At 45.4% G+C, this 26,438-nt stretch overlaps 1 protein-coding gene across 6 annotated transcripts in view; it reads left to right on the forward strand.

Moving 5' to 3' along the window:
* The window catches only part of LOC144683386 (solute carrier family 45 member 3), a 66,920-nt gene that overhangs the window by 15,672 nt on the left and 24,810 nt on the right, over positions 1-26,438 (forward strand). The window contains exon 1 of one of the 6 annotated variants that reach the window (XM_078546340.1): positions 8,023-8,232. The exons of 2 other annotated variants lie outside the window; for them this stretch is intronic. The gene's annotated coding sequence lies outside the window, so the exon portion shown is untranslated. Of the gene's footprint in view, positions 1-8,022; positions 8,233-11,148; positions 11,268-14,932; positions 14,953-18,711; positions 18,805-26,438 lie in introns of those variants that run through there. 3 more of the 6 variants (XM_078546342.1, XM_078546344.1, XM_078546343.1) reach the window with 3 other exon arrangements.

Here is a 26,438-nt window from a genome sequence, read left to right on the forward strand (position 1 = left end):
CTGACTCTATTTGTGCTCTTGTGAAATTTTCCCGAGATTCAAGATGATTAAAACATAAATTATTATTATTATTACCTGTGTCTTTTTGGGGCTCAGTTCTTTGGAGGGAGTTTGAAGAGGAAAAGAGTCCTAGCTTCCAAGAAAAAAATATTGTTTGTGTTGTACCCCCCACCCCAAGTTGCTTCACGGCAATCGATCATGCTGCATTGCTGAGGTGCCTCTACAACGTCTTGCATAGCAATTCCTGTTGCTGCTCTACTCCACTCTACATAGGCCTGTGTGGGTATTCAACTGTGCCATCCCTTCCAGTGGAGAATCCTGGAAGCAGCTGGAATTGAGGAGCTAGTAGAGAAGCTCTCCACAATTGTCACTCCCTAAGCATGCATAAACAAAGAGGAAACTCCGGATCTATATCTCCCGTGAGGGTGCGAGAGTTTCCACTGTCCGATTGTTGAGCAGCTATAAAATAAAGGAGGTGAGAGGATTACTTCACAGAGGCTCATCTAGCCTCATCATATAAACCTATTGAGATGTCGCAACTGTGTTACACGTGCACAAGAAATGGGTAATGGAAATTTGGAACTCCCCAAAAAGCTGTTGAGGCTATAGGCTAATTGTAAATGTCAAAACTGAGATGGATAGATTTTCGTTGGGCAAAGGTATTGAGGGTTTACAGAACCAGGGTATGTAAATGAAGTTACGATACAGGTCGGCCATGATCTGATTGAATGGTGGAACAGGCTCGAGGGGCTGAATGGTTTTCTCGTCGTCTTATTCTTCCACACATGTGAGCCAGTTCTCCACATTAGGGCTCTTTTTTTATACGTGGGGCTGGATTTTATGGACAAGCCCCCCCCCCTCCCCCCCTCCCCCCCCAGGCGTGTTTTTGGCAGTGGGGATGGAGGGGGCACGTGAAATATGAAAGGTGGCAAACCAACCACCTTCCGGCCCACACCTGAGCTGTCCCACGTAATATGGTAGGTGGGTGGGCTCCGAAATCAGCAGCTCACCTGCCATTTTAAAATAAATAATTAGGGTTCAATTGAGCCTGTTACCAAGTCAATTGACCCAAATAATACACTGCCCACACCATAATGTGGTTGGCCTGCATAGGCGAGTGAGAAGGCCCCTTTTTTTAAGCAAAATGCTTAATAGGTGGGAATGAAGTGGGGTAGTGTCCTGTGTGCAAGGGATGTCCTGTGCGCATCAGGGCACTCCTAACCTAAGATGATAACCTCCTTTGTTCCTCCTCTTCAAAACCTGCCCACCCTCCTCACCATTCTCCCTAGACTTCCTGATCCTGCCCTATCCAAAACCCCAGACTTGCCTCTCTCCCATGGCCATGTCCTCTTCACCTATGGCCTACTTACAGGTGTGGCAGCCCCCACTGCTGAGTGCTGGCGCGGCTGGGACTGCTATATAGCTGCCCGCAGCATGTTATTGCCATAGAGCGGTCTTGTCTAACGTGGGTCAGCTGGTGTCCAAAATCTCTTCTGGGGTGGGGGTGGTGAACAATACTACCTTCCACACCCCCCCCTCCCCTCCCCCCCCCCACCTCCCCTTGACCCCCCATGTAAAATTCAGCCCATGATTGCAGATGTTGCATATGAGATTGCATTACAGCAGTGACACACTTCGATCGTGCTTCATTGGCTGTAAATCGCTTTAGGACATCCTGAAGTTGTGAAAGGCGTTATATAAATGCACATCATTTTCCTTTACAAGTGCTTGGTCAAGATTAGCTAATTTAACACAGGAGATGGATTAAAACTGAGGGCCTTCATGATATATGTGGCTTTGTTTGACATTAAGCGTTGCATTCTCTGACTGAATCCTTAACAAAGCATTCTCTCATACTCATTTCTTTATTTCTTTGTTGCTTCTCTGCTATTCTCCTCCAAATCCTTTGGGCTGTACTCTGAATGTGGCAGCAAGCTGAGTGTCCTGTTAAGCTTTTGGTTGCTATCCGTGTGTCTTTTCAACCATTATCCCTTGACTCTGTTCAAGCTATAGCTGGTATTGTATCTTGCATTCTGTATTAATGCTTGTACCAATCGATGCGCAAATGTGCAAAATTCAGCACTTGAGCTCCATTGAAATTGGCTATGATTACGGCCACGATCTGGTGTATAGCCATGGCTAACGCTAGTTAGCTTACTTTGGACCAGTAAGTTGTGCAGTATGGGGGGAGTGCTATCGTGTTGGAGGTGCCCTTTAGTTGAGACATTCAAGCGAGGACCCACCTGCCCACTTGATTGGATGCATAAGATCCCATGGCACCAGTTAGAAAAAGAGGAAAGGAGTTCTCCCAGTCTCTGGGCCGATATTTAATTCCTCAACTAACATCACTAAAACGGGTTACCTGGTCACTAACACATTGCTGTTTGTGGGAGCTTTCTGTTTGCAAATTGGCTGCCATATTTCCCACTGTACCACAAAGCCGACACTTCAATAAGTACTTCATTACTTGTGTAGTGCTTTGAATGACAAGGGGGACATGTTGCTTGACTGCATCATGCAATGGTTCCCTGAGCTTGGTGATGTTTTCAGATTCATCGGTCTGATTCAACACATATGCTGTTGCCATGATGTGTTGTTCCTTAACTTGGCCCCTGCCCTGAATTTCAAATGACCCTGGTCCGTGCCAGATTATTCCTTTTGTTTTTTTATAAACTTTAAGGAATCTTCTTAACCCAGGTCACAATCGGGCGCTCCAAGTACGTTTTGTGGTCCTGCAGTTGTGTAAAAGGGGCTTCGTGCCCCCAGGTGCCTCGCCGTCCACGACACCGCGGCCAGAGTGTGGCGGCGATTGACCCGCGTGCAGATTCTCGGAGCTCGCGCGTCAGAGAGCTCCACGACCTGGGCCGCTCTGCTCGGTTGCCCAGAAGCACATGGCAGTTGTGCTTGGCACTGCACTGGACTGCACAGATTTATCAAAATAGGCTTTTTGTTTCAAAAGTAAATTCATCTAAAAGCCTCTTTGTTCGTGTGGCTTTGGCTACCGGCTGCAGTGGCGTGCCCGTCGCTCAATCATGAAGGGAAGGTACTGTTGGATGCGCACAGCTGGAGTGAAGATGACCATCTTGTCTCAGTCAGTGTTTGTGTACTGTCATTTTTAAAGGGAAATAAATCACTTGAAACCAGGCTTCCACTAATTAGCCCTGGAATGGTCCAATTCATTTCAGCGTCTGCAGCAAATAAGATATTGACAGGTAAAAGAGGCCTATTTGTTCGAAATAATAGGGTATTGTGTAAAATATCTCTAGATTAAAGGGTATTCTTAAGCACTCCTGGAGGTGATTGGTCAACAGACCACCAACCTCCACCCTTTTATTTTCATTCTTTCGCAGAATATGGGCGTCACTGGCTGGGCCAGCATTTGTTGCCCATCCCTAATTGCCCTTGAGAAGGTGGTGGTGAGCTGCCGCCTTGAACCGCTGCAGTCCCTGTGGGGCAAGTACACCCACAGTGCTGTAAGGAAGGAAAAAGTGCCTTGTCTTGGGAAGTACCTTGGCTGTGTAACTCCTGCCCCAAAACTGTGGTACTCCACATTCCATCTATATTTAAGAAACAAAGCAGAACGTTGCAAAAGTGGTTTTGCTCTATCTCCTTTGGACAGTGAAAGTAAACGGTTGCCAGTTACGTTGAGGCCCCCATTTTGCCCTGGGTATAGACACGTTGTTTAGAAAAGAACTTGCATTTGGATAGCATCTCTCATGTTCTTAGGCTATCCCAAAGTGCTTCACAACCAATGAACTCGTTTTAATGAATCATTGCTGCTGTACTGTAGGTAAACTAGGTAGGAGATAAGGAGGAAAGCAAGTTGTGAGGAGGATACAAAGAGTCTTCAAAGGGATATGGATGGCTAAGTGGGCAAAAATTTGGCAAGCGAAGTATAATGTGGGAAAATGTGAACTTGTCCACTTTGGCAGGAAGAATAGAAAAGCAGAATATTACTTAAATAGAGAGAATCTGCGGAATGCTGCAATACAGAGGGATCTGGGTGTCATTGTCCATTAATCTCAGAGGCAGCATGAAGATACAGCAAGTAATTAAAGAGGCAAATAGAATGTTGGCCTTTATTGGAAGGGGCAAGAGGGGCAGGCTGGAGTATAAAGGTAGGGAAGTCTTACTATAACTGTACTGGAATAGGTGAGACCACACCTAGAGTACTGCAGACAGTTTACCTTGCATGAGGAGGGACGTACTTGTATTGGAGGCAGCTCAAAGAAGATACCCTAGACTGATTCCTGGGATGAAGGGATTGTCTTTTAAGGAAAGGTTGAGCAGGTTGGGCTTATGCTCATTGGAGTTTAGAAGAATGAGAGGTGATCTTATTGAAATATACTGAGGAGACTTGATGAGGTGGATGCTGAGGGGATGTTTCCCGTCTTGGGGGAACCTAAAACTGGGGGCACGGTTTCAAAATATGGGGCGCTCCCATTAAGAGGTGAGGAGGAATTTCGTCTCTTAAGGTTGTTAGTGTTTGGAATTTTCTTCCACATTGACCGTGGAGGTTGGGCCATTGAATATATTCAAGGTTGAGTTGGACAGATTTTTGATTGATTAAAGGAGTCAAGGGTGATGGGGGACAGGCAGGAAAGTGGAGTTAAGGCCACATCAGTTCAGCCCTGACTTTATTGACTGGCGGAGCAGGTTTGAGGGGTCAATTTGCATGCAGTAAAATTCCATGAACAACGGATTAAATAAATGAATCTGCGATTTTATTTGGCAGTTAAATGTTGGCCCAGGTCCTGCTCTTTGCGTGGTGAAAATGTGACCTTCAGCATCCACCTGTGAGGGCAGACGGGGCCTTGTTTTAATGTCTGATCTGTTTTTATAATCCAGCATTCCATGAGCACTCCACTCAAGTGAGGCTTGACCTCACAAACAGCTGAGCTAGTGGCGAGAGTGTTTCCACTGAAGCCTGTTAGGATGGGACAAGGCCCCTGAAGCCTGTTAGCTTGCTTCCATTCCCCCCGACATTGGAGTAAATCCACAGCCAGATTGTAAAGTTGGCTTTGGGGAGGGAATTCCAAAGCCTGGGCCCCACGTGTCTGAAAGCGCAGCTGTCACAGTGAGCGTAAAAGGAGGGATAAACAACAGCAATGACTTGCATTTATGTGGCACCTGCAGCATAGTAAAATGTCCCAAGGCGCTTCACAGGTGCATAAATGCTAAGGAGATAATGGGTACGGGAGAGAATATGGAAAAGCTCCCGGTAGAGAATTCATCCCTGGGGGCTTCAATGTGCAGTGAGAGATAACTGGAGCAGCTCAGCCTCGCCCTTGGCTCAGGGAAGACACCTAATTTTGCAACCCAGCTCCCTAGCTGATTGCAGTCGATGCCTCCTTATCTACATTACAGGTCCATAGAGTCATAGTCACAGAGGTCTACAGCACAGAAAAAGGCCCTTCGGCCCATCGAGTCTGCGCTGGTCAAACAAGTACCTAACTACTCTAATCCCATTTTCCAGCACTAGGCCCATAGCCTTGTATGCCATGGCATCGCAATTGCACATCCAAATACTTCTTAAATGTTATGAGGGTTTCTGTCTTTACCACCCTTTCAGACAGTGAGTTCCAGATTCCCACCACCCTCTGGGTGAAAAAGTTCTTCCTCACATCCCCTCAACCTCCTGCCCCTTACCTTAAATCTATGCCCCCTGGTTACTGATCCTCCACCAAGGGGAAAATTCCTTCCTGTCTACCCTATCTATGTCCCTCATAATTTTATACACCTCAATTATGTTCCCCCTCAATCTCCTCTGCTCCAAGGAAAATAACCCCAGTCTACCCAATCTCTCCTCATAACTAAAACTCTCCAGCCCAGGCAACATTCTGGTAAATCTCCTCTGCACTCTCTCTAGTGCAATCACATCCTTCCTATAATGTGGGTTCCAGAACTGCACACAATACTTTAGCTGTGACCTAACCAGCGTTTTATACAGTTCCAGCATAACCTCCCTGCTTTTAACTATGCCTCAGCTAATAAAGGCAAGTATCCCATATGCTGCCTTAACCACCTTAATCTACCTGTCCCGCTACCTTAAGGGACCGGTGGACATGCACACCAAGGTCCCTCTAATCCTCGGTACTTCCCAGGGTCCTACCATTCATCATATATTCCCGTGCCTTGTTTGTCCTGCCCAAGTGCATCACCTCACACTACTTCAGATTAAATTCCATTTGCCACTGATCAGCCCATCTGACCAGCCTGTCTATATCCTCCTGTAATCTAAGGCTATCCTCCTCACTATTTACCACCCCACCAATTTTCATGTCATCCGTGAACTTACTGATCAACCCTCCTACATTCAAGTCTAAATTGTTTATGTATAGCACAAACAGCAAGGGACCCAACACCGATCCCTGTGGAACCCCACTGGACACAGGCATCCAGTCACAAAAACACCCCTTGACCATCACCCTCTGCTTCCTGCCACTCAGCCAATTCTGAATCCAATTTGCCAAATCGCCTTGGATCCCATGGGCTCTTACCTTCATTATCAGACTCTCATGCGGGACCTTATCAAAAGCCTTGCTGAAGCTCAAGTAGACTATGTCAAATGCATTGCCCTCATCTACACACCTGGTCACCTCTTCAAAAAATTAAATCAAATTGGTCAGACATGACCTCCCCTTAACAAAACCATGCTGACTGTCCTTGATTAATCCCTGCCTCTCCAAGTGTAGATTCATTCTGTTCCTCAGAATTGCTTTCAATAGCTTCCCTACCACTGAGACTAGACTGACTGCCTTGTAGTCCCCTGGTTTATCCCTTCCTCCCTTCTTGAATAACAGTACCACATTGGCTGTCCTCCATTCCCCTGGCACCTCTCCTGTGGCCAGAGAGGCACTGAAAATTATTACCAACGCCCCTGCTATCTCCTCCCTTGCCTACTCAACAGCCTGGGATACATTTCATCCGGGCCTGAAGATTTATCTATTTTTAAGCCTGCCAGACCACTTAGAACCTCCTCCCTTCCTATACTAATTTCTTTAATTATATCACAGTCCTTCTGCCTGATTTCCATACCCACGTCATCCATCTCACTTGTGAACACCAACAAAGTGCTCCTATCACTGCTTGCTTATCCCTACAACCACCCACCCTCAACTTCCCTCTCCCCCCCGCCCCCCCACCTTAGACCAGCTTATATTTCACCTCTCTCCTAACTATACTTCAGTTCTGCCGAAGGGTCATGAGGACTCGAAACGTCAACTGTTTTCTTCTCCACCGATGCTGCCAGACCTGCTGAGTTTTTCCAGGTAATTCTGTTTTTGTTTTGGATTTCCAGCATCCGCAGTGGCTTTTAGCTTTTTGCTTTTAACACAAAGTATTCATTTAGAACCCTGCCTACGTCTTCCGGCTCCACACACAAATGACCCTTAATGGGCCCTACTCTTTCCCTAGTTATCCTCTTACTCTTAATGTACTTGTAAAATAACTTTCCCTCTTAACATTTGCTCTTCTGACATTAACCATGTGATTAAATGTTGGGTGCATCACACCTGATGATGTCATCGAGCAAAACGAGGTTTACAAGAAGTTTGTGAAATGTTTTTCTGGTGACCGTCGGGTCCCATCCATTAATCTGGCAGCTCCTTTTGTCTACAAAACACTGCTGGCATGTTCTGTACTTGGAACATCAGCGTCCACCTTCTAGTGGGCTTTACAAGCATTAAAATGGTGCAGGTTAATCTTCCATGTGCCTACTCTCAGTCTCGATTGCAGCACGTTGCCACAGTGCAGCCCCCTCCACGTTATATTGTGGAATGTCACTAATCCTGTTTGTTGTTCTTTAAGAAGTGACCTCCTCCTGAAGGCAGGCTTGCTACGCTGGAATTGGTGTAACTCGTTTGCCCTGTAACCACCCCACAGGTTCATTATTGTGAAGCCTGCCCCTCTCTCTGGGGGAGGGGGAGGAGGAGGGGGTGGAAGAGAGAAGGTGGGCGGGAGGCATTTCTCAGGTACGTAGCCGCCTCCCATTTCAACAATAAGCCGGCCGTGTAGGCAGACAGGCTCAGTTTCACACAGGAGCTTCAGCAGGAGAGGAATGTGGGCCTTGTTACTGTAAAACAGGATTAGAGGTTTGAAGTGGATGTGTTTGGTAGATAAGGACTTGTCTTTCAGAGGTGAGAAAAAACACCTCTTCAAGCACCTGCTGCCTAATGGTGCTGATTACTGAAAGTGAAGGTGATCCGGTCTGGGGAAAGCTGGTGCCGTTTGGTATGTATTTTGCTGGTGCAACAGGAGATGGATTATGAATTTTCTTAAATTGGCTCCTCATCTTTTGTGCAGGTGTAGCTTTCCCAAGGTAAAAGCTTTGCAGGCGACAGACAATTTATGGAGAATTGGTGCAGTTTGGATTCATTTAACATTATAAGAAGGGGAGCTATCTCAGTTTTTCAGTGAGAAACTATAGGGATTAGTGTGTGCGCATCTCTCTCGATATGCATGTGTGTTTCTCTTGTGCGTGCATGTGTCTCTGTCTTGTCCTTGTGTGTGTGTGTGTGTGCGTGTGTGTGTGTGTCTGTTTGCGTATCCTCCCTCTCTCTGACCTTAAAAAGAAAAGAAAAACTTTCATTTATATAGCACCTTTCACAGCCTCAGGACATTCAAAAGTGCTTTGCAACCAATAATGTACTTCTGAAGTGTAGTCACCATTTTAATGTAAGAAACACAGCAGCCGATTTGCCCACAGCCAACAGCAATGTGATAATGAGCAGATAACCTGTTTTTTTGTGATGTTGATTGAGAGAGAAATATTGGCCGGGATATCTGAGATAGCGCCCCTGTTCTTTAAAATAGTGCCATGGGATCTTTTAATCCACCTGAGAGGTAGACAGGGTCTCGGTTTAACATCTCATCCAAAAGACAGCACCTCCAACAGTGCAGCACTCTCCTTCACCTCTGCACTTGACTATCGGTGGTGATTTTTGTGCTCCAGTGTGGGATTGAATGTGCCTGTCACTTCACCCAGACTGGAAGCTGAATTTTGAAGGATGACCAGTGGTTCTCACTGGGATTTTCAGACGTTAGATCCTAGGATTTTAAAGACAGCTGGAAACAACTTGTCTGATCTTCTGAAGCTTAAACAGCCACTCTGCCCCTTGTTTCTTACCTTAAAATCCAGCCACTCCTCTCTCGCCTGACCTTCCAACTCAGGCTGAGCAAGAATTGCCTCGTTCAGCGGGTACCCGAGGCTTTGTGTTGAGGGCAGGAAAGTTGGAGGTAAGGAAGCCTCGCCCCCTTTTTTACGGCACTAGCTGCCATAAAGCGGGTAGGCTTAAAGGTCCAGCCACTTGAGAAGCCAGAGAGAAAGTAAGTTTGTAAGGTAGGTGGTAGGATTGGTGGGTGGGGGTTGCGATGGTGGTCGGTTGGTCAGTGGGCTGGGGGCCGGGTGGTCAGTGGGCTGGGGGCCGGGTGGTCAGTGGGGGAGCAGTGGTCAGTGGGGGAGCAGGGATCGGGTAGTCAGTGGGGATGGGGGCAGTCCCATGAGGGGTCGGGTGGTGGGGGCGGAGAACTCGCATGGGGGGTCGGGGAGGGGCTGGTGGTTGGGGAGGGGTGGGTTGGTGCGGGAGTTGGGGTGGGGTCTGGGTGGGTCAGTATTGTAGTTACCCAGGAGTTAGAGGTGGTTTTAATCCTTCTGGGTAACTATTACTGTAAGTCAGTCGGAACCATTGAATTTTGCGATTTAAATTGTACTTTCGGATGGTTCCGATTGCAGGGTAATAGCCAACGTAAGTTTGAACTTGCCGGGCAATTGCCAAGCAACCATTAGCTGGGGATTTCTGGCTTGGCACTCTCCAGCGCATCTTTGGGGTACCCGCCAGTTACGACACCCCGGAGCTCGTCTTTTCGAGTTAAAAATACGCACATAAAATGACTTAATTAAATTGACATGTCATTGATGTTACTGAGTCCTTTTCAGTGATTATTTTTTTTCAGTGCCGTAGGTGCTGTTTATCTTCACACGGGATACAAGCTTATGTCCATCACCCCTCTGCTCGTTGACCTACATGGCTCCTTGTCGAGCAACGTCTCGAGTTTAACATTCTTTCCCTTGTTTTTAAATCCTTCATGGATTGTTGTTAAGAGGGAACTGTAACGTAGATAAGGAGGCATTGACTGCAATCAGCCAGGGAGCTGGGTTGCAAAATTAGGTGTCTTCCCTGAGCCAAGAATGAGTCTGAGCTGCTCCAGTTATCTCTCACTGCACATTGAAGCCCCCAGGGATGAATTCTCTACCGGGAGCTTTTCCATATGCAGTGACCCATTATCTCCTTAGCATTTATGCACCTGTGAAGCGCCTTGAGACATTTTACTATGCTGCAGGTGCTACATAAATGCAACACATCTGTTGTTTATCCCTCCTTTTACGCTCACTGTGACAGCTGCGCTTTCAGACACGTGGGGCCCAGGCTTTGGAATTCCCTCCCCAAAGCCAACTTTACAATCTGGCTGTGGAGTTACTCCAATGTCGGGGGGAATGGAAGCAAGCTAACAGGCTTCAGGGACCTTGTCCTTCCCTATCTCTATAACCTCGTCCAATCCTCCAGCCTTCCGAGATCTCTGCAATGGTCGAGGGACAGCTCGAGAGATGCATTTGGACCAGGGATAGAGTCGGCCAGCGAGACTCCTTTGGGCAGGGACAGAAAAGAGAGTCTCCTCAGGGCTCAAGAGAAAAGTGTAGCCAGAGAGACCCCTCAGGATGGGAATAGAACTGGGGAGAGCTGGAGGGGATTTGGAAGGAATAGTGGCTGCGAGTGGTTAGGAGGGATTCAGAAGGCTGAGAGACTCTTTGAGAGGGGAATGGAGCAGATAGCAAGAGGGGACTGTGAGAAGTGTCATAGTGGGTGCAGCATTATTATTATTATTATTATTATTATTAGAGGCTCCTTTGTAGGTCAGTAGGAGTGGAGCTAGGCGGGGATCTACCTGGGAGACTGCTGTGGAGCAGAGACTCCCCTGGGACAGGAGCAGAAAGGAGCTCTATTTAAAAAGAAATCGGCCAAACAGAACTGGCTTTTTACCCTGCTTCTAATATGAAGTGAATCAATTGTGAATTTAATTCAAGACAGCTCTGAATGGAAATTGATTTCTCTCAAACCTTTGCTGCCAAACTTGTCTGAGTGGATATACGCAAGACAACCTTGGTGACCTTGCCTGGTGCCAGCTACAGTGAATGCCTATTGATACCCCTGAATCTCTACGCATGCACCACGAGAAACTCGATATGTAGCCCATCCTGCCCCAATAAGGTGATGTTATTCTAATAATCACCCTCTTTGCCCTCAACTTCGCTGTTTTATAACCATTTGCTCAGCCACTTCATCCTTGCTTTCTACTTAGCCCCCCCCCGCCCCCCTCCCTGACATCAAAAATCTCCTCAAAATCCTTATTTTGACCGGTGTCTTTTGCTTTCTCTGCTTGGATCCTCTCTATTCTGCGCAAGTCCCCCTTTGCTCAACTTCCTGTCGGTGTTTTTCTCCTGAATGCAAAGCTCAAAGATGCTGTCCAGTATCTGAGCAGCACAAGAATAACAAGTGGTTGTTAAAGTTGACGGAAGTAATATATGTGGCATTTAATAACAAGCTGTCCATTTGCCCTTTCAATTCTAAGGAAGCACAGGAAAAATACGTTTATGCCTTGCTCCAGGTTATTAAGGTGGATTTAGTGGATTTAGTAGCACGCTTGCCTCAGCATCAGAAGGCCTTAAATTTGAGCCGCACTCTAGAAACTTGAGCCTGTTAACTATTAACACGCAGTACCAAGGGAGTGCCACACTGTTGGAGGTGGTGACTTTCAGATGAGACTTTGAACCAAAGCCCTGACTGCCTTCTGGGTGGATGTGCTAGATTCTCTGGCACTTTTTGAATAAAGGCAGGGGAGTTCTCCCTGGTGTCCTGGCCAGCGTCACTAACATAGCGTATCTGGCCATTTAATTAACTGCTATTTGTGGGACCTTGCAATGTTCAATTTGGCTACTACACTTTCCTATATCACGACAGTAATAACGTTTCAAAAAGTTCTTCATTACCTGTGAATTGCTTTGCGATGTCCTGATGTTGTGAAAGGTGTTAAATCAATGTAAGTCCTTCCATCCAAATTTCCTTTCTTCCCTTCAACCTTTCTTCTAAATTTTTGTACATATATGAGCAACCTTTCAGGATTTGTTGCTGACCCCAATACTCATAAAAGTGGTAATAATAACTGGATCTTCTTGGTAAAATCAGATTACTGGAAATTTGAGCTCCAGACTGGTGGAAAACTGGCAGGATAATGAGAACAGCAGAACTTTTCTAATCCTAGGGATTTCATGGAGTGTGACTGACTTGCATAATCTGATGTATTTTGATTCTGAATGCATTGTGGTTTCATAATTCAGTCGATAATTTCTATCTCCACTTGCACCAATCTCAAGAATGTTATCTTGCCAAGAGCGTTTCTTGAAGTGTAAATGGGAGCTTGAGAAACAATGTAAAAAGGATAGGGGTATTACGATCGGAAGATAACAGAGCGCTGTTGATTCATGCGGCCCTTTCGTTTACAAAATGGACGTTGGCCAAGAAGGTCAGTTGACCCATTTGAGCTCAGCTAGAAAGAGCCTCCAGCTCTGTGTCACTCATCCACGCCATCCGGCCAGTATCTGGATTTTTTTGCCTCAAGTTCCATTCTGCATATTGACCACTCTTTAGCACTTTTTCTCACGAGTCTTCAATTCGCTAAGTTGTGTCTCATGCTATTACCCAACTACCAAAGTTTCATTTTAAGTGGTGTTGTGGGTTTACTCTTAATCGCTCCCTTCCTTTTGAAGTTTCAGTTCCATTTTTAATGGCTTCCCTTTATACTGTGAGTTCATTCCTATTAAGCTGAGCTCTCAAAACTTGGGTTGTTTTGAATGGCAGCAAATCTGATTTGATTGATTGAGTAATTTTGTAAAATAAAGGAACTAATGACTTGAAACTTGACTCCTGGAGGGGAAAGAAAATGTTATGCAAGTAAGTTTTCAGATGAAAATCTGTGCATGGAGTGCAGTACCTGCCTGGCTTGGGGCATCACGAGGTTTCTATTTCAATTGTACATAAAAGACTTTTAATTACTAGGAAAAATTCTTCTTCAGTTCTCTGCCCAGAGGCAGGCCGACCCACAGCGCTGTGACCTCCGTCATAGGTAGGCCGAGGAGGCAGGTCCTGAAACCAACCCAGCCAGAACGTGGATTGAACCCCATGCTGTTGGCACCAATCTGATCTACACCAGCCGTCCAGCCAAGTGACCGCCCCGCTCCCCCAAGTGTTTGTAGTGACGTATATTTTTACTTGCATGAAACATGTAAGATCCTGAGGGGCCTTGACAGGGTGGATGTGAAAAAGATATTTCCTCTTGTGGGAGAATCTAGAACTAGGGGGTCACTGTTTAAAAATAAGGGGTTGCCCATTTAAGACCAAGATGGGGAGAAATTCTCTCTCAGGGGTTAGCAAGCCTTTGGAACTCGACTTCCACCACCTTTTGAGGCAGAGAGTTCTTTGTATAAATTTAAGGCAGGGATAGATAGGATTCTTGATAAGCAAGGGGGTGAAAGGTTATCAGGGGTAAGTGTGAATGTGGAGTTGAGGTTGGAGTAGGATCACCCATGACCTTGTTGAAATAGTGGGACGGAACAGGCTTGAGGGGCCAAGTGGCCTACTCCTGCTCCTAATTTGTATGTTCATATGTTTTATCCCGGAGCTATGGATAGTGACGGTGGAGGCTCCGATATGGCTGACCAGGAATCTCTTCCACTGTTCCCACTTGGCATTGGCGAACGTTGGAAGGATTTATTATGCTGTGTTATAAATGCACCTTCCTTGGCCATCAAGTCCTGGAGTGGGACTTGATCCTGCAGCTTCTGGCTCAGAGACAGGGACTGCACCACAGGACCACCTGGGAAAAGTTATCTGCTGATGAATATAGAATAGAATCTCACCTTTTTTAGATGCAGTGTCGCATCCTAGATTTATCACCGCCTTGGCTCAATGGTAGTCAGGAAATTGTGGGCTCAAGTGCTACACAAGAGACTTGAAGCCATAGTTCGGACAGCCACGTCAGCGCAGTGCTGTGGGAGGTGGCACCTTTTGGATGAGACATTAAACATCTCCCACGGCCTTTTTTTTTAAGAAGATCAGGGGAATTCTTCCCAGTGCCCTGCCCAATGTTTTTACCCTTTAATGAACTTCAGTTTTACAAAAGTCAGATCGTTTATCCGATTGCTGTTTGTAGGACCTAGCTTTGTTAAAATTACTTATCACATTTCTACCTTTACAACAATGACTACAATTCAAGAAAGTACTTAATTGGCTGTAAAATGCTTTTGGAAGCCCTGATATTGTGAAAGGCATTATATATTAATGCAAATTTGTTGTTCTTTCTTCTCCTCATCCTCCCCAAACTCCTCCTCCTCCTCCCACCATCTCCTCCCCAAGAGAGAACATTTCTGTATTGTCCCGAGTGTGAGATGGAGTAATTGCAGGGAGCGACAGTGATCTGTAAAGTCATTGTGTATCCTGTTCACTGGGACATTGGGGAGTGAGTTTAAATCAGATTGAAGATTACAATGAAATTACAAGAACCGTCTAATATACACCACGAGGGAGTGGGGTGAGGGTGGAGAATTGCATCATCTGGTTCATGCTTTTGTTTCGCTGCAGTAACTTGTTGATAATGATCACGATGAGGCTCTCTCAGCAGCTGGGTGATGTCGTCCCTAAAGCATTCACCACGTGTTTGTGGTTTACAGTCTCAGTGGTCGCTGGCAAGTGAATGTGTCAGCCTTGTTTTTAAGGGAATTAACACTTGGGTTTGACATGTGAACAATGACCACTTTGAGTGCAGACTGTACTGGGTACTGAGTGCAGCACCTTCCAGGCAGCAGGACTAAAGGAAAGGAACCCCTTGTCTTCCAGAGCAGTAAGTACTGAACTTCATAACGAGCGGCTTAGTGTTGCAAGAGGGGGGTAAGAGGAATACCTTTTTTGTGCGTGGGCATTTGGTAGTTTATAATTCCTTTCAACATTGTTTCTTTAAAGCTTTATAAAAGCTCTAGTTAGGCCTCAAATGCAATTCTAGGCACCACATCTTAAGTAAGGATGTCAAGGCTTTGTGGCGAATAGTTCGACTGGCATATAAGATGACCCTGTTTTCCTGGCCCAAAGAATCATGTTTTTGCAGATATTTGGCATATAAGTTGTTGCCCCCACCTTCAGCCATGACATACTATACCTGCATGAGTAGTCAGCCTCAGTTTTTAACCGCACAAAGGCATGGTTACTTACCTGTAGCTTATAACTGGGCCCAAGAGATCAAGCAGGCAATACAGGCTGTGTTGCAAAGATGCCCGGGAGTTTAAGACATGCCCGGGAGTTTAAGACATGCCCGGGAGTTTAAGACATGCCCGGGAGTTTAAGACATGCCCGGGAGTTTAAGACATGCCCGGGAGTTTAAGACATGCCCGGGAGTTTAAGACATGCCCACTCTTTACATCGGACACCCATGAATTTCGAAACGATGGCCGCCCACACCTATGCCGGTGACTCACTTTTATACTCGTCGTATAAGTCAATCCCCATTTTTTGGAGGGATTTTTCGAGACTTCAAAGGTCAACTTATACGCCGACATCTGTTGTAGTAAAATGATATCAGTGGTGAGAGACCTAGTTCTGGGGAGACTAGAGCAACTCAGGTTGTTCCCCTTAGATTCAAGAAGGTTAAGGAGAGATTTAATACACACGTTCAAAGTTATGAAGAGTTTTGATAAGAATAAGTAAAGAGAAACTGTTACTGGTGGGAGGGTCAATAACCAGAGGACACAGATTTAAGATAATTGCCAAAAGGAGGTGGGTTGAGGAGAATTTTCAAATGCAGCAAGTCTCTATGACCTCCAATGCAATGCCTGAAATGATGGTGGAAGCAGATCCAACAATAACTTTCAAAAAGGATTGGATAAGTATTTGAAAAAGCAAATATTGCAGAGCTATAGGGAAAGAGCAGGGGAGTGGGACTAATTGGATAGCTGTTTCAAAGATAGCATAGACATGGTGGGCCAAATGGCTCCTTTCTGTGCGATTATGATCCTATGAACTTGGCAGAATAGTGGAATCCAGCTCATGCTCCTTGTAACTGGATGTGCCCAAGGCTGAGTACAACGAAACTTGGCTGACTGCAGACTATTGCTCACCCCTTTCTCTCTCCGCTGTACTGTCAGAACATGATGCCTGGTGCAAAGATTAGAAAAACTGATAGGAGAGCAGATATGGTTCCGGTTCCCCATTACAGCAATGTCGCTTCCTTGGGAGTGCACACGGAGGAGGGCAGCAGTGACTCCCTCGTGGTTGGATAACCTAGCAATACTTCATCGCAGTCCAAACCTGGAATGTGACCCAGTGGGCACCCTGGCCTACAGACCAGTGGCTGTTGGGAAGAAGAGATGATGGTGCAGTGGTAATGTCACTGGACTAGTAATCCAGAGACTTTGGTTTATGCCCTGGGGATATGGTTCGAATCCTGCCATAGTAGGAATTTAAATTCAATTAATAAATCTGGAATTTAAAGCTAGTCTCAGTAATAGTGACTATGTAAACTGTGATTGTTGTAAAAAGCCTATCTGGTTCATTAATGTAATAAAAACAGAAAATGCTGGAAAAACTCTAGGTCTGGCAGCATGTGTGGGGAGAGAAATAGAGTTAATGTTTCGAGTCCAATATCAGTACTCAGTTCTCTAATGTCTTTTAGGGAAATCTGCCATGCTTACCCGGAATGGCCTACATGTGACTCCAGACCCACAGCGCTATGGTTGACTCTTAACTTGCCCTCACAAGCCACATAGCTCAAGGGCAATTAGGGATGGGCAACAATCGCTGGCCTTGCCAGCGACGCTCGCATCCCATGAATGAATTTTTTAAAAAGTCAAAGGCATGTCTGGGGACAAGAGCTCACTTCACTACTCAGCACCTAATCACACAAATGAATACTGACCACAGAGGGAGACCAGAGCCATATGGATTTTACTGAAACAAACTTTCAAAACCCTCAGGAGAGGAGTAGTGAAGGGGGATTTTAAAAGGAAGTTTAAAAAACAGAATCTGACATTCACCTTCTAATTTCCAACAAGTTGAGATGGCCAGGATTGGGAATTCATGTGAAATTCAGGGTGCGAATATAGGAACTTGTTTTTGGCATTTGTCTGGCATTCGTTCTCTCTGTATTGGAATATTAATGGCCCCTGTTTTAGAATGTATGTATATCACTCACTAGCAGTAGGACAGGTGTAAGAATGGATTACTGGGTCGAACTTTACAATAAACATCACACCCCCGCCTGGGCTTGATGTAGGGGGGAAAGGGAAGACATCAGTCCAAGTGCATGTGGTTCTGTTCTGGAAGGAAACATCTGCAGTGCCTTCCACAGTCAAATAGCCTGCCCATTGTCCTAGGTTCACACATGATGAATATTCACTTGCATGAAATACATGTAAGCTGTCGGTGACCACAGAATCACACGACCCAACCCAGCATTGGCTCTCAATGGTTGAAGGGGACAATTGCCAGGTGGCATTTGAATAAAAAGTTCCGATAGGAATATAGTCATCAAGTCATTACGGCACAGAGGGAGGCCTTTCACCCCATCGAGTCCATGCCAGCTTCCTATAGAGCAATCCAGCTGGCCCCATTCCCCTGCTCTGTCCCTACAGCCCGGCAGCTTTGTTTTTCTCAAGTGCCCATCCGATTTCCCTTTGAAACCGTTGATCCTCTGCTCTTCCATAGGCAGCGAGTTCCAGGCCATTAGCACTCGCTGCGTTTAAAAAAAACAACGTTCTTTCCTCACAGACCCCCTGTACCTCGTTAACTGAGTCAGTAATAAAATGAGGAGCTGTTGTGTCTCATTTAAAATTAAACTGAACCTATTTTTAAAAGTTCATTCAGGGGATGTGAGCTTCGCTGGCTGGGCCAGCATGTATTGCCCATCCCTAATTGCCCCTTGAGAAGGTGGTGGTGAGCTGCCTTCTTGAGCCGCTGCAGTCCATGTGGTGTAGGTACACCCACAGTGCTGTTAGGGAGGGAGTTCCAGGATCTGGACCCAGCAACCAGAGGCTATTAAAAATAAGGGGGCGGGGAGTGGTGGAAACAGGTTATAGTGTATATAATATTTGTTTGTGCGTTATCTATACCAGTGAGTATGTTTTGCACTTTGCAACTTTTTAAAACATATGTTTACAAAAAGGGAATGTTAAAAGGCTGGTTAATAATTTCCCATACTGCAAACTTCCCCAGGTTTGATTGTTCCATTCAGTGGCACATTCCCACACCTGCTGCACTGTTTGGGAGTGAGACACAGACCCGTTCAGTCCATTTTCGAAGAAAGTGATTCATCACGGACAGCGGTTGACTAAACCAGAAATCATTAAAAGCTTTAATAAGAGCAGGTTACGCAATGCTTGCTGGATGGGAAAAGGTTAAAGAGGAAGTTAATTAGCAAAGAAAATACTTGACTCAAAAGGTTGGTTTTGGGAATGTGGAATTCTCCACTTCAAATACCACTGCTGAAGTAGTGTTCCTGAATTAATTCAAATGGAAATTAAATCATTGCTTGGAAAAGAGGAATGTTAAAGGGCATGGGGAGTGAGCAGAAGCGCAACATTAGAGTAGATGGTTCACAAGGAGATAAACACAGGCAGATCTGACCAGCTGAAATGGCCTGTATTGGTGCTGTGCTTATGATTCCAAATGGGAGTCAGGTTCGCCCGAAGGTTGGAGATGTTTTGGGGTAACATTTTCAAAGGATTGGAGGCTGGTTGTTAAGTGATTGCAAAGAAAATGTCTAAGGGGAGACATTTGGGTCATCAGAGATGCACAGATTTGCAGCATATACACAAATGAATAATCTGTGTGGGGAGAAGGACATCATTGGAATGTTTTATCTCTTTAAGAGTTTTACCTTGCTTTTATTATTTTGTCATTTGTAGAGCTACTGACGGAGTTGAATTCTAAACCCTTGTTTAGTCTTGCCGCTGCCTCTGGCCACTGCATTTCTTCTCTCAGTTAAGTGGGCAACCTTGAACCTGGGTTGAATTAAGGGTTGAATCCTTTATGGTGACTTGAAGCTTCTGAGCTGGACAGTCATGTTGCCGGGGGCAGAGTGCCCCATCTAGTGGTTCAGCTGAGGATTTGGCAGTCGCTCATCCAATGAGAGCAAGGGCTGGATTTTCAGTAGTCAGCGGGGTCGGGATCGGGATCGGGCGCTCAGTTGGAAAATCACCTTCCCGGAGGTTGTCTCTGGGCACACCCCGGAGGGGTGAAGGTTGTGATTTTGAAATGAAGGGCTATGATGCGGTGGGGGGTGGGGGGGGTGGGGGGGGAAGCGGGGAACCTGCTCACCTCTAATTAATGTCCCATTAAGCGCTACGAGGAGTTTGTTAACTAGCTGGGGAGAAAGAGGGCAGGATTTTCAATGGTGATTTTGGCAAACACTCTGTCTGGTTGGTGCATGCTCATGCCCAACTGTCATTGTGGGGTGTTTGTTTTTAATAGATAATGAAATGTCAGTTCGTGAAGCACCTTACGCCGAGCTGAGCACGTTACCTTTATTTTACCTGAATGACCATTTTCCTTTGCCTTAAGACTGGCCCTCTAGGGAGCTGCGTGCTCTATTTGGCAATGGTAAGGGCAGGCCCTATCATTGCTGCCATCTGCCTTCGTCCCTGGTACTCTGTAGGCAGCTTTCGCCTCCAGAGGGCACTTGGTGCCTCTCATTGGGTGCTGAGCTAGCCTCCTGTCCAACTGGAGCATTTACATTTCAAAATAGCATTGCGTGAAAGGCGCAGAGGTGACATGGGGTGGGGACCCGGAGTTCATCCAGGTGTCAAGATTCCTAACCCCATTTTGAGAATCCGACCCCAAGATAGTCTCCAATGTCAGTGGAAGTTTGGGTTTCAGCTGTTATCCCTCCTTAGCTGGGCGTCATCTTTCTGCTGCTCTTTCACTGTGGTGACCATCCTTTCTCTCTAAAGCAGCACAAATTTTCCACCATTCTTTAAAGCATTAACACCGTACTTTTTCAAAATTATCCTAATCTTTGCTTTATCATTGTGAGAAACATTTTTTTTTATATTTTTGGGAATATTGTGTTATTCTGTGGAAAAAGGGTGTGTTTGTGTGTGTCTGATTTAATTAAACTGGGCAGAGATTAATAGGAGCCAGGTTTCCTGGGGAGCTCCAAAACATGAAAAGGATGGATGTGTTAGTTTGAGGTACAAGTCAATAAGTTAGATCTAACATTTGCATTTTTAGATAAGTTGAGAGTTTGTTTGGTTACCAAAGGGGAGTCAAGAGGTGTCAAGAAACATCTTTGCATCTTGCAGGAGTTCCACAGGTAAGCAAGAAGTGGGGATATATTTTATTGGCCCAAAAGCAAAAACAAGATGGAAACATGAAATATCTTATATTTGGAAGGGCTTGGGTTTCAAAGAGGTGTGAGAACAACGGAACCAGAGATGAAAGGAGGAAGTAAGTAGTCTTTTTAGAGTTATTGTGGGGAGCTTAGGATAGCTGGGGGATAGCTTTAGCTGGAGCTGCACTTTGAGCTGTGAGATGAGCAGCTGGAGCTGTTTGAGCTGTTGAATTGGGAGATGTTAGCTCTGGGCTGGGAGAAGATGCCGTTTGAACCAGCCCTCCACTCAAACCAGAAAAGTCTTGGCTGCAACAAACAGTTTTATTCTGAAGTTTGGTTTCCACAGCAGAGTGGAAGCAAGTTACAGGAATGCCTTTATTGAATCTCCAGCAGTTTACCTTGGGTGATATACTAGATTTCTTATTGTTAAACATGTATAAGAGAGTGTTGCCTGGAAGTTATTTATTTGTGAGTCTGACCAAGTGAAGAGTCTTTTTGGAGGAACTGCCTGCAAGACTAACCTTAATTATGCAACTGTAACCGTGTGCGCTTAAGTTTTCTTTTATTTTTGTTAATAGAACTTTTACTTCATTTTTAAAATCCCAAAAGTGTGACTGCTGACATCGGCATATCATCTTCTTGTTTTCAGAATACAAAAATAAAGGTGTGTCCTGTAAGCCAAGTTTCTCTCTGGGATTTGATCTGGGCAGCAATTAGCACCGGCTGTGCTCATAACACCATCCTGGATCTAATATTATTAGCTATAAAATTCAATATATTACCTGGCCATTGTTTATTTTTCCTCTCCCGCGCCAAACCCCCCCCACCCCGGTAAGTGTATTGTAACATTTGCGGGGATATGATTCCAATAAAAGAAAAAAGACTTGCATTTATATGGCACATTTCATGACCACAGGACATCTCAAAGCACTTTACAGTCAACGATGGACTTTTAAAGTTTAGCCGTAAAATGTTGTAAGAAATGCGCAGCCAATTTGTGTACAGTGATAGTGACCAGATAATCTGTTTCTTGTGATGTTCATTGAGGGATAAATATTGGCCAGGGCACACAGGGTAGCTTCCTTGCTCTACAAAATAGTGCCATGGGATATTTTGCAACCAAGAGTTCTCTCAGCTCGAAGGTTCGACATTATCCTGGACTGGATACAGCAAGGCATCAATGTAATGCTCCAAACAGTCTGCAACTCTATAAATTCTACAGGCACGTGTTCTGACAGGGCAACAGCTGGAGTATTTTTTAAAAATATGGAACCATTCAATAAGAAGGATCTTGTGATAGATCATATCAATGGCATTTTTCCACAGCAATTTTTATTTATTACCATCAGTGTTATTTGGAGGGGTGAATGAAGCCTGGGTTTAATGTCTCATCTGAAAGACAGCACCTCCAACAGTGCAACATCCCTCAGTACTACACCGGAGTATCAGCCTACACTTTCATGCGCAAGCCTTGGAGTGGGACTTGAACCCACAACCTCCTGGCTCAGAGGTAAGAGTGTTACCAACTGAGCCACGGCTGACACCAGCGACCTTGGTCTTTAACCCAGCCAACCCATCCCTGCTGTTAGAAACCTAGCTGCGGGCGGCCCTCAGGCTAGACATCGGATTGGTTTTGAGAGTTAATGAGTGATATCAGTTCAGATCCTTCATGCTCAGGAGCCCTGACTTTATGAAACCATGATCCGAGTGACAAGTGCACATTAGGATGCAACACAGATTCATAAAACCAGTACTACCCTAGCGTGAAGGATCTGGGGGCTTTGCTTGTGATTTGGCAGTATGTTTTTTGCCTGAGGCCCGAAGAGTTCTTGATCCAGTTCTGTTATCACCTCCAGTTTTACCTTTTTTTTTATCTTTCTAGCTTTTATCTTTACAGTATCCCCCTCCTTGCAAGTTCCTTAACAAAAATGACTCTCAGTCTTGGAAAGCTCCCACATTCCTCGGCAGTTTCCTGGGGATTGGCTTCAAGTTGTGCACTGTGCATGAGGCCCTTGGAATTCTGTAATACTTCAGATCTGACCTCTGAATAACACTGATGGTAATAAATAAAAGTTGCTGTGGAAAAATACCATTGATATGATCTATCACAAGATCCTTCTTATTGAATGGCTCCATATTTTAACAAAAAAATACTCCAGCTGTTGCCCTGTCAGAACATGTGCCTGTAGAATTTATAGTTTTGCAGACTGTGTTTGGAGCATTACATTGATGCCTTGCTGTATCCACTCCAGGATAATGTTGAACCTTCGAGCTGAGAGAACTGTGCATTCTCATCCCAGCTGCCAGCAACATGGCCAGACAGGAGCCCCCACCCCAACCACAAATCACAATGGCTCACCCACAAAATTTGGCCCTACAAAGTAAAACGGGCTTCCCCCCCCCACCGCCCCCTGCCGACCCTGGGCCAGTCCTCAACACCCAACCTCCAATTCGGACCCTCAACCCAAGTCCCCGACCATGACCCCCCCCGACCCAGACCAAAATGGGTTGGGGGGGGTGGGCTGGGGTGGGGGTTGTTTGCTTTAATTCGGAGTTGATTATGTGTTTTGCTAAAGGATAGCAGGACCGTGCATCTCGCTCGCGTTACCTGTTCCAGCGCGATGGTGCGGCGTGGGATTTAAGGATGCCATCCAAAAAGAGAAAACATGGAATGATTTCAGGAGGTATCTTCTTTACCCAGAGAGCAGTTCGAATGTGAAACTTGCTCCAACATGGCAAACAGTTCAGGTGTATTTAAAGAGGTGGCTGAACGAGGGAGAAGGGAAGAGAAGGATGTGCTGACAACGTGAGATGAAGTAGGTGGTAAAAGGCTTGTGTTCAGCACAAACGCTGGCAAATGCCATATGGGCCGAATGGCCTCTTTCTGTGCTGTAAATTCTTTGTAAATGGTTTGAAAGCAAAACAACACATTGAACTTGGCAGTGCCATCCCAATGCACCATCACAAGAAAAGAGGCATATAGGTCTTCAAATATACATTCACGTGATTTGGAGATGCAACTGCTTCATTCCCCCTCTTCCCCCCCCCCTCTCATTTTGCACTGTACAGACAATAACATTGTGTGATTTTTGCAGACCTTGTACGTGCCTGAACATTTTTTGGAGACATCAGCCTCCTGCTTTATTAAGCTGGAAAGAATATTAGTCCACAGTGAGCCAAGGTTTTCATCCTTGAAAAACAGGACTGCCTAATCAGTAGAAAACTTCGTATATTTGCTTTAGATGCCCTTTTCACAATCCTGACAGATTGTAGAAGTTGCTGATGATAATATTAACAGATGTACCCAGCCTGAGAACCCAGTCCAGTGAAATTCATCCCAAGCGCTCATGATCCCATTTTGAGTATAAAAAAAAACCTGCTTCTCCACATTTCAAAATGATAGGCTGTAAGAGTCTAAAATGAGAGTTTCAAGATTATAGTGTTACCAGTTCATGACATGCTTATTTTATATAAAAACTGTGATCATAGTGTTTTTTTTCCTGCCTTTCCTCCCTTTTTCCAACTCCCAATTTCTTTCTTTCCCTGCTCCCACAGTCCCTTTTATTTATCCAGCGGATGTGAGTGTTGCTGACTAGACCGGCCCCTATTGCTCATTTCTAAATGTCCCTTGAGAAGGTGGCGGTGAGCTGCCTTCTTGAACCACTGCAGTCCACGTGGTGTCGACACATCCACAGTGCTGTTAGGGAGTTCCAGGATTTTAACCCTTATCTGCTCTTTATCATGTGTAATCCTCCTCCTCTGAAAAGCTTAGAGCTGGTGAAAATATACAACGATCAAACTGAAAGACCTGTGACTAATAAGAGTACCACAGTTCCAGTTTACCAGAATGGGCCCCCTTGTCATGTCAATAGTCTCTCTATACTCTGAAGTATGGTTTCCAAACCTTACGTGAGAAATTGGTCATTGGCACTGACTGAGTGAAGTTGAGCCTAGTTGCACTTTACAGTTCTGTGCACAATATGCCACAACAGAAGATGCAAGGGATGCAAAATGCAAGGGTGAAAGGCAGAGAATAAGCTAGAGAGCCAAGCCGCAGTATTGGTATTTTACTGCTTGCATTGATAACTCCTAACCGCAGCACAATATGCTAGTGCCATCTATTCTGAGATTGACTCAGCCTTCCTCATGTTACATGTTCAAAGCCATACAGTTATGTACAGTAGGCTTTTGATGCATTGAGCGGGTGTTTTATGTGGCGTATCTGATGTGTGAACAGTAATTCATGCATGGTTTATTGGGGATGGTTGGGTCCCTGAGGGTGGTTTACTTGAAACCTATTCCAAGAGACTATGTTACATTGTAAAAGACGCTATAAAATATTTTTAGTTAGCACATGTTCGACCAAGAACTCGGGCCTTTGCAGTGATGTGTGAATAACTAGCGTGCTCCAACACAACAGGTCCTCCGTTGCTCATGTGAGGGTCTGCAGCAGCAAGAATGCAGCCTGCCAATAGCAGCTGAATTTTCCTTTTGTGAAATGATAAGTATTTGTTTTCTTTAAATTGGCTCTTCACCTAGGTTATTCAATGTCCAAATGCGGGACCAACAGTTGGAGCCTGAGACAAGAGTGTGGGGGAGCCTAGAACTAGGGGGGCACAATTTAAAAACTAGAGGCCCCACCCCCCCCATGTAAGATGAAGATGTGGAGATTTTTTTTTCTCTTGGAGCATTATTAATCTGTGGAATTCTCTTCCCCAGAGACCAGTGAAGGCTGGGTCATTAAATATATTCAAGGCTGAGATAGATTTTTGATCAACAAGGGAGTCAAGGGTTGTTGGGGGGGCGGTGGGTGGTGGGGTGGGGGTTGCGGTGACGACAGGAAAGTGGAGTTGAGGCCGTAATCGGATCAGCCGTGACCTTATCGAATGGCAGAACAGGCTCAAGGGGCCGAATGGCCCACTCCTCCCAATTCTTATGATCTTCTAAGACGGCAAAATGAAATCAGCAAGTAGTGGTTAGGACCTTGAGTTTTAAAAACTTATATGTTATAAAATAGAGCTGAAGGTGGTGAGGAGCTTCTGCATCAGACAAGATGGAAACATTAATATTCTGGGAAAGTTTAAAAAATATATAAAAGTTTCTTGCTTGCTCATTTAGTTGTGTGGATTAAAACCTGTTGGAAATTCCTCTGAAATCAAAGTTAAAATTAGTATTTTGCTCTTTTCGTTCCAAGTAAGACACAATGTGGGTTAAATTGGCAGGACCAGGCGTTAAGGGGACAGTGTTGGTCAGAGTATTTTTCAGTCTACATATCAGTGCACTGATGGTAAATTCACCAATGCAGCACTCGCAGGGAGAGTTTGAAATGGAAGCAAGTGTGCGTGGGAGAATTGGCGCTACAGTAATATAGCTCAGTCTTTGGCCTCTCCCTTTGCGTGTTGATCTCTGCAGGACTCGTGGGATTGATGAATTTTCAAATCAGGGAAATTTAATAATATTCTGTGAAATGCTTCTTCTATACAACAACCTGCAATTATATAGTACCTCAACATTGTAAAACGTCCCAAGGCACTTTAGAGATTATCAAGCTAAAGTTGACACTGAGCTGCATGGAGACATAATAGGACAAGAAACCAAAAACCTGGTCAGAGGTTTAGGAGCCTCTTAAAGGAGGATGTAGAGATTTTTAAAATTCGTTTACGGTATGTGGACGTCGCTGGCTAGGCTGACATTTATTGCCCATCCCTAACTGCCCTTGAGAAGGTGGTGGTGAGCTGCCTTCTTGAACCGCTGCAGTCCATGTGGTGTAGGTGCACCTACAGTGCTGTTAGGAAGGGAACTCCAGGATTTTGACCCAGCGACAGTGAAGGAACAGCGACATATTTCCAAGTCTGGATGGTGCGTGGCTTGGAGGGGAACTTCCAGGCAGTGGTGTTCCTGTGTCTCTGCTGCCCTTGGCCTTCTAGATGGCAGTGGTCGTGGGCTTGGGAGGTGCTGTCGAAGGAGCCTTGGTGAGTTGCTGCAGTGCATCTTGTAGATGGTACACACTG

This window comes from Cetorhinus maximus, chromosome 8, assembly GCF_964194155.1.
Source record: "Cetorhinus maximus chromosome 8, sCetMax3.hap1.1, whole genome shotgun sequence".
NCBI classification, from domain to species: domain Eukaryota; kingdom Metazoa; phylum Chordata; class Chondrichthyes; order Lamniformes; family Cetorhinidae; genus Cetorhinus; species Cetorhinus maximus.